Below are 18,063 nucleotides of genomic sequence, written 5' to 3'. Positions count from 1 at the left end.
GAATTTATTACTCTCCATTGTTAGGAAGGTTAAAAATGCAATCCCTTTCTTACATAAGAACAAAAGAATGGTCATACTAGGTCAGACCAATGGTCCATTTATCCTGTCTTCTGACAGTGACCAATGCCAGGTACTTCAGAGGGAATGAGCAGAATCATCAAGTGATCTACCCCCTGTTGCCCATTCCCAGCTTCTGGCAAACAGAGGCTATGGACACTTCAGAGCATGGTTTTGCATCCCTGCCTATCCTGGCTAATAGCCATTGATAGACCTATCCTCCATGAACTTATCTAGTTCTATTTTGAACTCTGTTATAGTCTTTGCCTTCACAACATTCTCTGGCAAAGAGTTCCACAGGTTGACTGTATGTTGTGTGAAGAAATACTTCCTTTTGTTTGCTGCTGCCTATTAATTTCATTTGGTGACCCCTAGTTCTTGTGTTATGAGGAGTAAATAACACTTCCTTATTTACTTTCCCTACACCAGTCATGATTTTATAGGCCTCTATCATGTTCCCCCCTTAGTCATCCCTTTTCCAAGATGAAAAGTCCCAGTCTTATTAATCTCTTCTCACACAGAAGCTGTTCCATACCCCTAATCATTTTTGTTGCCCTTTTCTGTACCTTTTCCAATTCAAATATATCTTTTTTTGAGATGGGGAGACCAGATCTATGTGCAGTATTCAAGATGTGGGGAGACCATAGATTTATATAGAGGCAATATGATATTTTCATCTTATTATCTAAGCTTTCCCTAATGATCCCCAACATTCTGTTAGCTTTTTTGACTGCTGCTGCACGTTGAGTTGATGTTGTCAGAGAACTATACACGATGACTCCAAGATGTCTTACTTGAGTGATAACTGCTAATTTAGGCCCCATCATTTTATATGTATAGTTGGGATTAAGTTTTTCAATGTGCATTACTTTGCATTTTCTTATTACCTTTGTTAGTTTTGCACTGGCAAATCTTTGCTCAGAGACTGTCTGCTTTCCAGATGCTCAACCCAAGAAACCAGCTTTTTTTTTTTTTTTAAATTATTTTTAAAGGACAGGTTAGGGGCATGATCTAAGGGATCAGAGAAGGGGGGTTAGCTGTTGGGTAGCAATTGTGACAGACCCAGACCAGTGGGGTACAGGAGTCTGGTAGAAGGCAAATATACTGTCCACTGGATAAACAGTTGTCTGTTCCCTGGGTGACCAGAGCAGGGGCTGCCCTAGAGCAATCAGGAACCTGCTAGAACCAATTAAGACAGGCAAGCTAATCAAGACACCTGGAGCCAATTAAGAACTTTCTAGAATCAATTATGGCAGGCAGGCTAATCTGAACACCTGGTTTAAAAAGGACCTTCCATCAGTTAGTAGGAGTGTGTGCAAGGAACAGAGAGTGAGAAGGCATGCTACTGAAGAATTCAAGCGTGATCAGGCTTTAGGAGGAAGATCCTGCAGTGAGAATAAAGAAGGTGCTGGGGGAAGCCCATGGGGCAGTAGCCCAGGGAGTTGTAGCTATCACACAGCTGATACAGGGAACATTGTAGACAGCTGCTACCCACAGGGCCCTGGGCTGGAACTTGGTGTAGAGGGTGGGCCCGGGTTCCCCGCATCCCCCCAACTCATGATCGGATACAGGAGGAGTTGACCTGGTCTGTGAGAAACACCAGAATGGAAGGTCTAAATTGGAAAGGGATCTGGCCTGTCCCTGACCCACTAAGTGGGACAACAGAGACTGCGGAGATTGTTCTCCATTTCCCCCGTGCTGCCCAGTGATGAGGTTAGCTGAGTGAATGGCAGGTTTGAGCATCTAGCAGAAGCGGCCAAACTAAGGGCTGCCATGAACCTCTGAGGTGAGCAAAAAGTGCAGTACCCACCAAGGCAGAGGAGGAACTTTGTCACACAATGTAGATTGATACTTGCCTGGAATGAGTCTTGATCTACCTCTGCCTTTGTTCTGCTGGACACCCTTACTGGTTGCTGGCATGGGGTCCCTTCATGCTTTGTCTATGTTCCACTGCCTCTTGATCTGACTTACGCTGAGAACCAGAAGGAGTGGGTGGGTTCGCAAGGAGTGCATTGCTATGGGGGGTCAAGCATGAAACTTGTCTGAAGCTAGAGTGAGTCAGAACACGATGACAGGGGTTTGGAGAGAGCTGTTGCACAGAAGCTCTCTGCAGGGGAAAGAATTGTAGAAAGAGTTAGGGAGATGACTTGGGAGACACGTTTGATGTATGGAAGGAAAGGGAGGGGCAGGTACAGCTAGGAACAATCCAGGAAGCTGATTGAAGAGAAGCCAAAATGTGTTAAGGCAATCTGTGATCATGCTCAGGAAGGACAGTCGGGGGAAAAAAGGGAGGAGGTGTTGCTTTATATTTTAAAAATGTATACACTTGGACTGAGATTGAGATGGAAATAGGAGACAGACTTGTTGAAAGTCTCTTGGTAAGGATAAAAGGGGTAAAAATACAAGGGTGATGTCATGGTAGGGGTCTACTACAGACCACCTAACCAGGAAGAAGAGGTAGACGAGGCTTGTTTTAAACAACTAACAAAATCATCCAAAGCACAGAACTTGGTGGTGATGGGGCACTTCAACTACCCAAACGTCTGTTGGGAAAATAACACAGCAGGGCACAGATTATCTAATAAGTCCTTGTAATGTATTGGAGACAATTTTTTATTTCAGAAGGTGGAGAAAGCTACCAGGGGAGAGGCTGTTCTAAATTTGATTTTGACAAATAGGGAGGAACTGGTTGAGAATTTGAAAGTGGAAGGCAGCTTGGGTGAAAGTGATAATAAAATGATAGTGTTCATGATTCTAGGGAATGGTAGGAGGGAGAACAGCAAAATAAAGACAATGGATTTCAAGAAGGCAGACTTTAACAAACTCAGGGAGCTGGTAAGTAAGATCCTATGGGAAGCAAGTCTAAGGGGAAAAACAATAGAAGATAGCTGGCAGTTTTTCAAAGAGACGTTATTAAGGACACAAAAGGAAACTATCCCACGGCATAGGAAAGAGAGGAAGTATGGCAAGAGACCACTTGGCTTAATCAGGAGATCTTCAATGATCTAAAAATCAAAAAAGAGTCCTAGAAAAGGTGGAAACTAGGTCAAATTACAAAGGATGAATATAAACATATAACACAAGTATGTGGGGACAAAATTAGAAAGGCCAAGGCACAAAATGAGATCATACTAGCCAGAGAAATAAAGGGTAACAAGAAAACATTCTACAAATACATTAGAAGCAAGAGGAAGACCAAGGACAGGGCAGGCCCATTACTCAATGAGGGGGAGGGGAAATAATAACAGAAAATGTGGAAATGGCAGACTTCTTTGTTTCGGTTTTCACCAAGAAGATTGGTGGTGATTGGATGTCAAACATGGTGAATGCCAGTGAAAATGAGGTAGGAACAGAAGAGGCTAAAATAGGGAAAGAACAAGTTAAAAATTACTTGGACAAATTAGATGTCCTCGAGTCACCAGGAGCTGATGAAATGCAACCCAGAATACTCAAGGAGCTGACTGAGGAGATATCTGAGTCATTAGTGATTATCTTTGAGAAGTCATGGAAGATGGGAGAGATTCCAGAAGACCAGAAAAGAGCAAATATAGTGCCCATCTATAAAAAGGGAAATAAGGACAACCCAGGGAATTATAGACCAGTCAGTTTAACTTCTATACCTGGAAAGATAATGTTTGCAAATCGATTGCTTAATTATTTGCTCCATTTAGAAGATAATAAGGTGATAAGTAACAGTCAGCATGGATTTGTCAAAAACAAATCATATCAAATCAACCTGATAGCTTTCTTTGACAGGGTAACAAGCCTTGTGGATAGGGGGAAGCAGCAGATGTGGTATATCCTGACTGAGGACAAATATATTTGTCAGTGCTGTCACCAAGATTAATCACACGCCAACATGGCTTACTTCATTTGGAATCTGACCCTCCTCCCATTGAAGACAATAGCAAACTCCAGTTGATTTCAGTGTTACAGGGTTAGGACCTCCCTTCCTTTGTGAACTATTGCTATGCATTATGTGATGCAATCTCTGAAAATAGAACATATTGAGAGTGCTTCAAATACTCCCAAGAAGGTGTTCATGAACTCCAAGTGTTTGAATTTCAAGCACTGGTTGGTTTGACCATATCCATGTCCCTCTTAAATAGTTATTGATGAACATTTCCACTAACAGGTTTTTGGTTGCACAAATATTTGGGGAACGGCTATTTTTTGTATGAATATTTGTATTTGGAGTAGAACAGCAGCATTCATATAGGAACAATGTATTTGTTATTCATTGTTCAAAGTTCAATTGTCTCCTGGTTGAAAAGCTCCAGTCAGAGAACAGAAACAACACAATGTGACCTAGATGACTAATCACACACTACAAATAGAATGAAATTTGAAGCACTAGATATTGCACAATTAAAAATATCAAGGATGAAAATCAAAGCATTTGCAGATAGCTCACACACAGAAGAAAGTGCTACAGTTGCAGGGTTGTTTAGCCACTGGGGATTATTCAGGTGGCTCTAACAATTAATTGGTTGTCCAGTGTTTGCTGGCTTTTGATTTGGCAATGCAAAATAAATAATCATATAAATTGTTGTAGTTGGTTCCCCCTCATACCTTTGTATCTCAGAAACAATGAGTAACAGAATGCAGAATTTGGCCTTAGGAGTCCAGAGCACATTCTTCACCACATAACAGTTTTCAGATAAGGATTTTAAGATCCACATTTGACCTGAGACAGTGTATGAAAGCAAATTATCTTATTAGTCTATAACTATTTTCTCTAAAACTTGGTAACATACATGGGCTAACTCTAGGTGTGTGTCTGTTGTTTTTTTGTGACAACTGGATTATTACATAATAGGAGGAAGAAGCAGAAATATAATGAAGTACACTAGTCACGGACACTTTGCTTCGGGATCTAATTATGCATAACTCCACTCATATAGTAAACACACATTCGTTTTTTACCCCCTTGTAGGGAGCCAGGGTGGCTTCCCTCTGAACCAGAGGATAAAGAGCCACTCTCTCAGCCTGAGTGTGTGTGGGGGTGGGGGGGAGCAGACCAAGCTTACTCCAACCCCTGGAAGGGGAAGGGTGGAACGGGAAGCACAAAGGGCGGGACCCTTAGCCTAGTCAGAGCAGCACCGGGGAGGGGAGACAGACACAGGCTGCTGGTTGTTCCCTTCAGACCCTGCTGCCGAGCCGGGGAGGCCCTGGACCAGGAGAAACCTGACCTGGAGGAAGGACTGGGGCTACCAGGACTGCCAGCTGCAGAGTACCCGGAGGAACTGGAGGAGCCAGGCAGTAACTCAGGCCAATGTGAGCCTGACGCGGAGGGGGAGCTGGAGCTGCCAGCACCTCAATACTCTGATGAGTTGGAGGGACCAGAAGGACCCACTCAAGAGACCGGGTAGGAAGTAGCCCAGGGGCGAGCAGAACTGCACAGTGCGGTGGGTCTATTTGGTCAGCGTGTTGCGGATGGCTCCCCGCTGACCCAGTGGCGGGACCCTCTCCTCCCACCGCTGTCAGGGCCCTGGGCTGGAACACAGTGGAGTTGGGTGGGCCTGCGTTCCCCTACCCCAGCCAACCCGCCACGGGTAGCAGAATCCCGACAACGCCACTGACTCTTGCCGGCGCTCCCCCTGCCTGAGGGGCGTGCCACGGACTCTTGCCGGCACACCTCCCTCTGCTAATTCCCTAGTGACAAAAAGGTGCGATCAAGGCCTGCCAGTGAGGCGGTAGCTCCCCACTGCCCCCCCAGCGGCTCGGTGGACCAGCTGAAACCTGTCATACCTCTCCAATTTTTTTCTTTTCCCCTTTCAGTTTTTCTTTACTTCTACAATTTTCCTCACATTTGTTTTCTTCTCTCCTGCCTGTCTGTATCCTCCAGCTCATTGTATGCAGTATGCTGCACAGATCACACTCTTCTCTGTGGTCTGCTTTATAATGTTCTGTACTGTATTGATTTATGCCTTTAGATGGTAAGATCTTTGAAACTTTTTGCCATAGCTTTCCTTATAGAGCCATGTATATCTACAGCATTATAAAACAAATAATTAAATAGCTGTAATTAGTCTGCAGTATGCCTACAACGTGTGCAAATTGATGAACCCACTAGAGCTGTGAACTGCTAAAAGATTTTTTGGCGTATGTGCAGATATTTCATGGAACACACAGACCCTTAACTCATTCAGTTCATAAACTCTATGTAGTACCTCTAGCATTATATATTTTACCACTATATATTCAGGGTCTGATCCTGTGAAGTGTTGAGCACTTTGCAGAATTGACCCCATAATTAGTTTCCCTTTCAGGTTTATAGAAACATCAATAATACAATCAATGTACTTAAAAGTTGTTCAGTTTTTAGACATCTAAACTAATGGCTTCTCTAGAATATGTATTACACTTCTGCTTTTTATTTTTTACCTTCCCTAAGGGCCATTGCTGCAGCTTTCCTCAGTGGTGCAAAATAATCATAATGGAATTTACCTATCCTAGATGAAGCATTAGGTAAGTAATCTTCACGGGTGTCAGACACGCAGTGAACTTCCTAAGTTGATTAATTCACTCCTTAGCTCCTATTATTTGACTGGAAAAGTGACCCTAGAAACAGGACCCACCTATTTTGGGATACTATTGATATGCCTTAACTTCAAGGTGAACATAATGAGCTGTGTGATACTTTTTCATGCCACCTGTGTTGCGCCCTTGTTAAGAGCATTGTTACCTTTGCAGACAAGAGCAAAGGGGAATCTTATTTCCTATGAAAACAAAGCCACATCATCTCATTCCATGAGGTCTGGCAATTAACATGATGCATGATTCTGGACCAAACTAGTCAAACAGATTTGAAACCTGAATGTATAATTTATCTGCCACCCTTCACTGTAATATCTGAGCATCTACAATAAGACTTACAGAGACAGTGTTTGTGTGTCACAAGCAGGGGCAGAATTAAGCTAGATCCATGGATCTGTGTACATCTTGGCCCTAAGTTGGGACAGGGCAAAGAAGCACACTTATAGAGGTTCTCTTGCTCCATGAGGGACCCACCTATTCTGCCTTCATTCACTGCAGAAAGTCACCAGGGCATTGGGATATGGTGACTGAGGACAAAAGATGGCAGGGCAGAGGGTGAAAAATGAATGAGTGACCAGTGAGGATGTCATGACCCATGGGCCTTGAATCCAGGTCCGCAGCAGCAATACTTCAATCCTCAACGTGGCAGCCTGCTGACATCCGCTGACCAAGGAAGCCCAGCCTCAGTTTGAGGTTCCGCCCCTGACGTCCTATTGGTGAAGTCCCAGAGAAGCCAATAGGCCTACAGTCCCTACTAAATCCAGCAACAGGAATAGGAAGCTGACTGAACAACTGGGCTCCCTGTTCTGGACTGTGTGCCTTGTACTTCCTGCTTCCCTGGCTTGAGTTACTGGCGTCTGATTTGAGGTTCTCACATCTGATTTGAGGTTCGGATCTCCAGTTTGCCTCCTGCTTCTGATCTCGCAGTATCCTGACCCAGCTGACTCTCAACTCCTGAGTCTGAACTCTGGCTCTGACCACTACGTCTGGCTGCCCACAACCCTTGAGAGAGTATGGCAGAGGGTGAAGTGCGTGAATTGAATACGAAGGACACAATAGAGGGGAAAAAGGGAAAAGAATGGAGTTAAAGAAGCACATTGAGGAGACAAGAGAATGAGAGAGAAATGGAGGATGACTAAGATAAGGAAGAAGTGAATGAAAGAATTTGGAGAAATGAGAGTGACCAACACAGGCAAAGAAAGGGAGGAAGGGCAAAAAGAATAATGAAAATTGAGAGAGAAGGGGAAATTTGACTCAGGGCAAATAGATATGGAAAAAGACATAGGGCTGCAGGGGAAAAATATCACAGAGAATAAAAAAATTGAAACAACAGAAAAGACAAAAATGCACAAGTAGAGGTATATGAACAAAAGATATTTTTAGTTCACTTTTCAGCTTGAACTAAAACCAGTTTTTTTTTCTAAATTTTTGATGAAGTGTCAAAAAAACAAAAAACATTTCATTTCAAAAATTTCAAAACAAAATTTAGTTTTACTGAAACAAGTCAACAAAACACTTTTTTAAAAAAAAGTTTGGGCCAAAAAACTCTCCTCCAGCTCTAGTGACAAACATGGGAGGCTCAGGACTTGTCTTCACTAGTGGGGTAAATCAACCTATGTTATGCTATTCCAGTTACTTGAATAACATAGCTGGAGTTGACTTAGCTTAGGTCGATTTACCCCGGTGTCTTCACTGCGTTGCATTGATGGGAGACGTTCTCCAGTCAACTTCCCTTACTTTTCTCGGGCCTTCACTAGACCCGCTAAATTGATCCCTACTGCATTGATTGCAGCAGCGTTGACCTCCCCATAGTGAAGACCACCGCTCAGTGGGCAAAATTCTCTGACTACAGTTCACTAGAGCATTCTCTACAATTATGGGACTAGAGACTTTAACCCAATTAATTTATTTTGTTTAATAAAGTGTTAGAATAAACAAATAACACAATAAGATTTGCCATTTTGGTACACAGAGTACATCTTAGCGTAGGGGACAGGCTAGAGGTGGAAAGGTGTTCTGTGTTCCAGACAGCCTACTCCAGTGGAACAGTTCCTATGGGGCACTAGGACCATTGTGAGTTAGAACATCTTTTAGGCTGCTCTAAGTTATGGCCAGTGTAACCAGCTCCCATTTGCCCCAAAGCTTACAGTCATGTTTCCCTCCTGTGCCAAGAGTGACTTGGCTGGATCCATGGGTCAGTCCATTGAGTTCAGTTGCATGCCATATACCAGAGATATTGAGTAAGTGAAGGAACTGTGGAGAAGAAGAACAAAATTGATTGGGCACTACAGGGACTGACCTATAAGGAGATATACAGAGTTAAATGTGTAGCTTGATTAGCTGATGAGAAAGGGAGTCCAGATATACCTATTCTTGTGGGAAGAAAACATAAGCATTGTTCCATTTAAGCACTGGTCAGCTAAGCAAACAACTTTTCTGCATACCACATGCCTGGTCTCTTTAATTCATTGATAGTTTCTCTAGTCCCTTGACCTATAGTAATAATGGCCACTCTGCCTATCTGACTTACATTGTAATGAGAAAAGCATGGGCTAGATCCACAAATAGGACAAAGGCTTAGCAGCGCAACACCTCACCTTTAGGCACTCTGCCGCCTTCTGGAATCCACAATTCCAAGTTAGGCACCCAGGCTTCCTTTCCAACACATGGGGACAGCTAGATACCTACGAATGGGATTCACAAAATCCAGTAGAACAGGCAGTTGCCTAAGCAAGCCAGTATGTTAAGCATCTAAACATGGGCTAGAGGGAGGTGCCTACCTCTCCTTGGGATCCACAGACTTCAACCCTTTCCTGGAGTTAGGTGCCTAAGTCAGGTCAGCCCTTTATCACAAAAAATGGAGGCAGTAACTGCCATACTGGTAATAGTTCAGGGGTTAGATCACTCACTGGGGTCCTGGGAAACCTGAGTTCAAATCCCAACCCTGCCTGGGGAACCCAGGTCTTGTGTTGAAAGTGCCTGACACTCATCTGAAATATTTAAATATCCATTGGGGCAGAAAGAGAACAAGAACCGGGGTGACAGAAAATCTGCATTCACATCCCTGTGCCAAAACAGGCAGACTGGGGATTTAAACTGGGATCTCCTACATCCATTGAGAATGCTCCAAGCACTGGTATAAGGGAGGGTTCTTCCTCTTCTGCTTTGTTTTGTGTGGCCTGATCTGGTAAACAGCCTCTGCGAATGCCTATCAGATCAGGACCAGCAGGCAAGAATGGGCAGGGGAATGCCCAGTTTGAGGATCCTGTTGGGGCTTAAGTGCCAAGCTGCGAGGCCGTATCAGGACTTAAGTAGCTTTACACATGACCTCTGTCAAAAATTCAGGCACGTAGTTGACCTTACTCATGGAAACTTAGACATCTACAGGTTTAGGCAGCCGCTAAGTGGGGGTTTTGAAGACTCAAATTTTAGATTTATGTGTCTAAAGTGGCAGTTGGGCACCTAAATTCCTTTGTGGATCTAGCTCCAAGTGTCCCAAACTATCTGCTCAACACAAGATTCTTTGCACCATTTCTCATTCAATATGTTTCATCCACAGTAGCACTTTTACAGCTGTGTTTCAAATTGTCTCATTAGTGTTGCTATGCAGTGTATTAAGAGATGAAAACATTAGCTGAGGCTGTTGCTGTACCATAAATTTGTAAGTAGTTTCTTGCTGCAACAGAAAAATATATGAACTGAAGGTAAGAAATAAGTCAGTCAATTCTGTAGAGATATCTTTAGAGAAATGCAGCTTTTGTCTTAATTCTGCCTAGCTGATGCTACTGTAAATTGGAGAGAGGCTTATATGATGAGTGTCACCAGAATGATTTCTGATTGCAAAAGATTATTAACAGTGGTATGGAATTTTAGGACTGTAGACATGAGTTTGGGGATGCATATTTCTAAGGTAGGTTGGAGGTAAATGTGCTGCGTGTAAGCACCCCTGTATCTACACACTATTGCAATGGTATTTGTATGAAACTGTACCTTGTGAGATATCATTTGAAAACCAACACATTGGTCAATAATATCATTGTGGAGTATAGGTGACAATGCTACATGTGGAGTTATGGATGTCTTCTGATATTATGTTTTCAAGTCTGTATATGAACAAAGTAGAAATGGGTCTGCCCAGGTCTTGAATACAAATGAAACAGGGTGATCAGTGACAATGTAATTGTAATTTTCATATGTGGTAAACGGAACTATCAAAGCTCTCAATGTGGTTGGGGAGTCAGCATATCTGGGTCATAAAGAATTGTGCATTTGCTTGTCTAACCAGCCTGGTTGTCTGACAGAGATAATGAAGGTACATCTACGAAAAAGGTAAACAAAACCATCAAGCTAACAAGGGGAGGAAATAATGAGTCAACTATCAACGAGGAGTGGAGACTGCAGTCCTAGGAAGCCTGCTTCTTTCAGTAGGGTCAGTGTACTTTAAGAGAGAGGCTTTTTAAGGGTTTACTGCACTTTAAAGAGAAGGGCAGTGAATGCCAAAGTTATCTTTCACCTAAGACAACAAGGAAAACCAGGATCTCATACTTCTGTGGAAGGTCCTGACAGAGACAATCAGCCATGCTGAACTAAGAATAATTGGTGATCAAAACCATCTTAAACAAAGACTGTGCCTTGCTAGATTAAAATGTAGACTTCGACTTATGTTTTCACTTTTATTTGCTTGTAGTCATCTCTATCTCTATTTTTTTACTTGTCATCACTTAATCTATGTCTTCTTGTCAATAAACTTGTTTTATTTTCACCTGAACCAAACCAGTAATGTTTTAATTGAAGTAAGCGTTAAGTCCAGTTAATGTGGCTAGCTCCTGGGTATTGTCTCTTTAAAGGAGCAAACAAACCTTATTATATCTGAGTGTTCCAGGAAAGGACCAGACACTTCAGGGCAGATGGTCCTGGGGAAATTCAGGACTTGGGTTGCAGTGGGGTCACTTGGCTAGTTGTATCCAAGCCTGGTGGAGACCAGACTGTAGCTGTGGTGTAACAAGCAGGTTGCTGGAATCAGAGGTATTGAACCAGGGCTGTGTTTCACAGACATTCCGTGCATGCTTGTATGCTGTCTGGGAGTGTCCAGACACAGAGTATTTTAAGGCACCCAGGGTAACAGGACACACAGTGATAATCACCATCTGGATTGCACCTCAAATCAACATATACATATGCTGGTTGTTATTTGTGTAAATTGGCTGTTTGCCTACTTATGGAGCAGAGAAAACAAAGTGTATTACACAAATCTGCCATCATCTTTCTTGGCTTAAAAAAAAATTTTAACCTCTCTTTACCTGTCATTGAATATTTATAATAAATATCACAGAGGGGTTCTGAGGTTTTATGCAATTAAATGTTTGTGAAAGTACTTTGAGAGCCTTTGATGAAAAATGCTGTGTAACTACAAAATATTATTATTACATTTTCACTGCATGCTTCTCAGTTAGGGATTTATGAATATTATTAAAGGGGTTATTCATTCAGTTTGATAGAAATAAATTAGTTGGCTAGTAACAGCTTCACATGAAGTCTTGATTGCTTATCTTTGTTTAAAATATATATATACATATGTATATACATATATATATATATATATTTTCAGTTATTTCTTATTTAATGTGATCCATTCTAATCACTGCACTTTAGTTTCCCGCATGATTAATTCTCTAATGTTAGGATGAAATGCAAACCTTATAAAATTGAGGAACAATTATATTTCTTATGTTAGTTGGTGAAAGGCATGAGGAAAAATACTGTGGTCTGATCAAAAACATTAAATGATTTAAAATAAAGCCGTAAAAATCAGGTTGGAAGAATTATATTGACAATAATTGTTATCTTGGTTTATAAGCTTCCTGATGTGTCCTATCTCTTAAAGAATGTTAAGCCCATATTTGTAGTTAATTTGCTGATACTTCACATGGCTTATTTTTTTTCCTCAGCTTAAAATTCACATAGTTCGTTCTTTTCATTCATAACTAAATCCAAGCGGGATTTTCAAATGAGCCTAAGGCAGTTTGGGCCAGATTTCTAACAGTGTTTAGGTACCTAAAGATGCAGATAGGTGCCTAGTGAGATTTTTCAAAAGCACTGACTCTCATGCTGAGCAGGGAGCTGTCTCAGCTAGCCTGTAGGGAATGCTGAGGAGAAGAGTGGGTCCTACACCCTGCCCCTCAAGGAATTTATCTCTCTTTCCAGTTGAAGTCCTTCCACTCTCTGTAAATAATTAAATATTCATTGTGTCCAACGGATTGACTTTATAGCCCAGTAGTCACGGGAATCACCAGGGACTCAAGTTCCAGTGCCTGCTCCAATGACTACGTATTTTATACAAAGAGGAACAGCTTCAACAGGAGAGACAGAGCCCCACAGCAGAATACTGCAGAGGCCTGTGGTTAGAGCACTCTCCTAGGAGGTAGGAGGCATTGGTTTGAATTACTTTCTGAATCAGGCTGAGGGAAGATGAGAGTTCCCAACTTTAAACATTATAAGGCGTGTAGGTGCCACTCCTGCTTTTTTGTACAGGGCCTGATCTATCAGGTGGCCTCTGAGCTTGCCTATCTGATCAGGTACGGGGGAGAAAGGGGGAATCTGCGGGGACTTAGGTGCCTCAGCATTGGCACTGACCCCTCTGTATTCATGCCCACTTGCAGAGTTTTAGGTGCTTGAGGGACCTTATCAGTGGAAAAATAAACAACAGGGGATTTTAGACACCTACAGGTTAGGTGGCAGCTAAGCAGAGGTTTTGGGGATCTAAATTTTGTATTTAGGTACCTAAAAGTGGCAGTTAAGTGCATAAATCCCTTTGTGGATCTAACCTCTAGGCATTTTTGAAAATCTCACTAGGTTGAGGTGGCCACGAACAACAGACATTCTGGTATTTCCAGTGCCTGTCCCTGCCAGTGTGATCTCACATGCATGGTGCGTGCAAAGTCACAGTGGCAGGGTGGAGCAGTGTGCTCTGCAAAATGGCATCCTTCACAATGATAGACAAGACCACATCCAGTGCTAACTTAAAACCAAAACCACTTGGTGGCTGATTCCCTTTTGCTTCTTAGAAAATCCCAGGCAAACACAGCTAACAAGCAGTTTGGAGCCCTACCAGCCCTGAAGTGGGATTCTAGGAGAACGTCTACCTCACCCATAGAGCTGGATCCATCTAAGACCAGACACCTGTCAGATGACTCAGACCCCATGGCAGGAAGAGTGGATGCAGGCCACTGATAGGTGAGTGGGGGCGCAGTACAGCTCCCACACAGGACATCAGGGGGCACATGGAAACAGGGAAAACATAACAGAGGTTTTGAGTGTGAGTAGGAGAAAGAGATAGGTTTGGCTGCTAGGATATGGGCTAGTGTCACAGGTAGGATTGCCAGGTGTCCGTTTTTTTACTGAAATGCCTAGTCAGTGGTGCAGTGGGGCTAAGGCAGGCTCCCTGCGGCTCCTGGAAGCAGCAGCATGTCCTCCCTCTGACTTCTACATGTAGGGGCAGCCAGGGGGCTCCGCATGCTGCACCCACCCCAAGCGCTGGCTCTGCAGCTCCTGTTGGCTGTGAACTGCGGCCAATGGTAGATACAGGGGTGGCACTTGTGCACGGGGCAGCGCATAGAGCCACCTAGCTGAACCTCCACATAGGAGCCAGAGGGGGGACTGCTGCTGCTTCCGAGAGCTGCCTGAGGTAAGTACTGCCCAGAGCCTGTGCCCCAACCTCTTGCCCCAGCCCTGAATCCTCTCCTGCCCGCTGAACCCCTCAATCCCAGCCTGGAGCACCCTCCTGCACCCTGAAACTGTCATCCACAGCCCCACCCCAGAGCCCGCACACCAAGCAGGAAACCCCCATCCCAGAGTCTGCACCCCCAACCAGAGCCCTCACAGAACCCCCAGAGCCCCCTCCCACACTCTGAATCCCTCAGCCCCAGCCCAGAGCCCTTGCTGCACCCCAAATCCTTTATCCCTGACCCACACCAAAGCCCTCATTCCTTCTGCACCCAACCCCCAGCCCGGAGCCCCCTCTCTCATCCTGAACTCTTCATTTCTGGCCCCACCCCAGAACCCACAACCCCAGCCCGATCCCATGCCCCCTCCCACACCCCAATCCCCTGCCTTGTTCTGGAGCTCCCTCCCATACTCTGAACCCCTCGGCTCCACTCCCCAGCCTGGATCCCCCTTCTGCACCCTAAATCCCTCATCCCTTGCCCCAGCCAGAGCCCTCACCCCTTCCCGCATCCCAACCCACTGCCTCATCCCGGACCCCCTTCCCATATATAATCATAGAAGATTAGGGTTGGAAGAGACCTCATCTAGTCATCAAGGTCATCTAGTCCAACCGCCTGTTTAAAGCAGGACCAACCCCAACTAAATCATCCCAGCCAGGGCTTTGTCAAGCCGGGCTTTAAAAACCTCTAAGGATGGAGATTCCACCACCTCCTTAGGTAACCCATTCCAGTGCTTCACCACCCTCCTAGTGAAATAGTGTTTCCTAATATCCAAACTAGGGCCCCCCCACTGCAACTGCAACATTACTCCTTGTTCTGTCATTTGCCATCACTGAGAACAGCCTAGCTCCATCCTCTTTGGAACCCCCCTTCAGGTAGTTGAAGGCTCTATCAAATTCCCCCTTACTTTTCTCTTCTGCAGAATATATATGCCCAGTTTCCTCAGCCTCTCCTTATATGTCATGTGCCCCAGCTCCCTGATCATTTTCATTGCCCTCCGCTGGATTCCCTCCAATTTTTCCACATCCTTTCTGTAGTGGGGAGCCCAAAACTGGATAGAGTAGTCCAGATGTGGCCTCACCAGTGCTGAATAGAGGGGAAGAATCACGTCCCTCGATCTGCTGGAAGTGCTCCTACTAACCCAGTCCAATATGCCGTTGGCACACTGCTCATTCATATCCATCTTCTCATCCACTATAATCCCCAGGTCCTTTTCTGCAGAACTGCTGCTTACCCATTCGGTCCCCAGTCTGTAGCAATGCATGGGATTCTTGCGTCCTAAGTGCAGGACTCTGCACTTGTCCTTGTTGAACCTCATTAGATTTCTTTTGGCCCAATTCTCCAATTAGTCTAGGTCACTCTGGACCCTATTGCTACCCTCCAGCTTATCTACCTCTTCCCCCTAGCTTAATGTCATCTGCGAACTTGCTGAGGGTGCAATCCATCCCATCATCCAGATGATTAATAAAGATGTTGAACAAAACCGGCCGCAGGACTGACCCTTGGGTCACTCTGCTTGATACCAGCTGCCTACTAGACATTGAGCTGTTGATCACTACCCATTGAGCCCAACAATCTAGCCAGCTTTCTATCCACCTTATAGTCCATTCATCCAGTCCATACTTTTTTAACTTGCTGGGAAGAATACTGCGGAAGACCGTATCAAAAGCTTTGCTAAAGTCACGATATATCACGTCCACTGTGTTCCCCATATCCACAGAGCCAGTTATCTCATCATAGAAGGCAACTAGGTTGGTCAGGCATGACTTGCCCTTGGTGAATCCACGTTGACTGTTTCTAATCACCTTCCTCTCCTCCAAGTGCTTCAAAATGGTTTCCTTGAGAGCCTGCTCCATGAACTCCTCATTTCTGGCCCCACCCCAGAGCCCGCATCCCCTGCCAGATCCCTCACCCATCTAGGACCCCTGTCCCAGCCCGGTGAAAAAGAGCAAGTGAGTGAGGGTGGAGAGAGTGAGTGACAGAGGAAAGGGGGATGGAGTGAGTGGGGGCAGGGGTGGGGCCTTAGAGGAGGGGCAGGGCGGGGGTGGGGCAAAGATGTTCAGTTTTGTGCAAGTAGAAAGTAGTTCTACCCTAGTCACAGGGTTTTCTACTTGCTACTGGGGTGCCTCCCCATGGCTTATCTGGAGATTGCCTCTTGTCTGGCCTAATTCATCCCCTCCTTTGGTTGCGTGATCCATAGTGTCTCTCTTTTACCATGTCTGTGGACTCAGTTTTACTCCCTCTTTGTGACTTAGCCTTCTGGCAATGTCACTTTAGCGATCCTGTTCTGGGGTAACAAAATCCACTGGACCAACTGTTTCAGGCAGTCTTCTGACCCAGTGGTCAGTAGGGGAACTCAGGACTGCCCACTACTCTGGGTTCCAGTCCAGGAACCCTATGAGTAGCAACCACAGCCTAAGCAATCCCAGATCCTCTTGTTTCCTTGTGCTCCTTTCTTCTCAAATGCTGGGTCCCATCTGGGTTACCACTAGAACTTCCTCTGCTCCCTGTGACTATTTCATCCCTCTTGGGTTCTTGCCAGAGTCTGTATTCCAGTGCAGGATCTCTAGACTCATTTCCATGTCCAGTATGTTTGAGATTTCCTAAGTGCACCAGGCCTGGATAGTTTTGAAAACTTTGAGTTAAATAAAGTTTGAAACAGTATTGACATTGACAAGGAAGTGCAATATATTCTTTAAAACAGCAATTATCCTTAAAGATAATGTGTTCATATAACATGCCATCTATATTTTAAAATAAGTCATGTGAGATCAGGGGAATTACAGAGCAGTGAGACTCACCTTGGTTCCAGGGAAACTAATTAAGAGCCTAATTAAGGATGGAATTGGTACGACAGTTACAGTAAAGCCTGACAGGGTCAAACCAGCAGAACTTTCATGAGGGAAAGCCACACTTCCCCAGCCTGTTAGTGTTCTTTGAGAAAGTAAACAATAGGAGATAAAAGTGACCATGACTGAGTCGGGTTTTCATGCTTTGCTTCAAACTTTTGTTTCTTTTGGGCGGTTATATTATTATAACCATGTGGGATGCTCAGTGCACTTCACAAAGGTGGGTGTTGGTATCCTCCTTTTGCAGATGGGGAAACTGAGATGTAGAGTAGTTAAATGTCTCATCTAATATCCCACACTAAAAGTGACAGAATTGGGACTAGCACTCAGGACTCCTGATTGTCATCCCTTTGTTCTAACTAAACTGCTGCCCTTATGTTCCCTGATTTACAGGAATCCTGGGGGAGAGCAGCCGGAGCTCCCAGCAAGACCTGTAGAAGGTTACAAAAGGTGATGCTGACGCTCCTGCTCCTGACTCAGGGAGACTTCAAGCAGAAGTAGGAGCCTACATCACATCTTCCTGCGGAGACTGAGGCATGATGTTGCCAGCAAGGACAAGAGAAGAGTCCTTTTCACACTTTACCAAGAGTTCTGATACATCTGATTATTGTATGCATTGTGTACTGTGGTGTATTTAAAACTGTGTTACAATTGTAAGCTGTCACTTTAAATTTTAATATTTTTTCCCCTGGTCCTGGTTTCAAGCTATGGGGCTCTGCAGGGAAGTGGGCAGTAGTCAGTTTGCAGCCAGCCAGCCAGTCTAGAGTAAAGTGGTGTGAGTTGTGCCTGGGGGAGCAACCTGCTTTTTCTCTCTCTCTGTTTCTGTACTTGTATGCTATTGTTCTGAATTTGAAGAAATAAAGTAGTTTTACATTGCCACCTTCCAGCAGAGTATT

The 18,063-nt window shown here is 44.3% G+C and overlaps 2 long non-coding RNA genes across 2 annotated transcripts in view; one reads left to right on the top strand and one right to left on the bottom strand.

The window, feature by feature from the left end:
• LOC122460094 overlaps positions 1-1,295 on the bottom strand; it is an 11,714-nt gene extending 10,419 nt beyond the window's left edge. The window contains exon 1 of the long non-coding RNA XR_006281168.1: positions 1,116-1,295. This is a non-coding gene — a long non-coding RNA (uncharacterized LOC122460094). The remainder of the gene's footprint in view (positions 1-1,115) is intronic.
• Positions 1-18,063, top strand: part of LOC122460093 — a 19,865-nt gene extending 1,802 nt beyond the window's left edge. The window contains exons 2-3 of the long non-coding RNA XR_006281167.1: positions 6,455-6,528; positions 17,561-18,063. This is a non-coding gene — a long non-coding RNA (uncharacterized LOC122460093). The remainder of the gene's footprint in view (positions 1-6,454; positions 6,529-17,560) is intronic.

Source organism: Dermochelys coriacea, chromosome 4, assembly GCF_009764565.3.
Source record: "Dermochelys coriacea isolate rDerCor1 chromosome 4, rDerCor1.pri.v4, whole genome shotgun sequence".
Taxonomy (NCBI): Eukaryota; Metazoa; Chordata; order Testudines; family Dermochelyidae; genus Dermochelys; species Dermochelys coriacea.
Note: the sequence above shows the minus strand (reverse complement) of the source record. Positions and strands in the feature narration are given on the sequence as shown.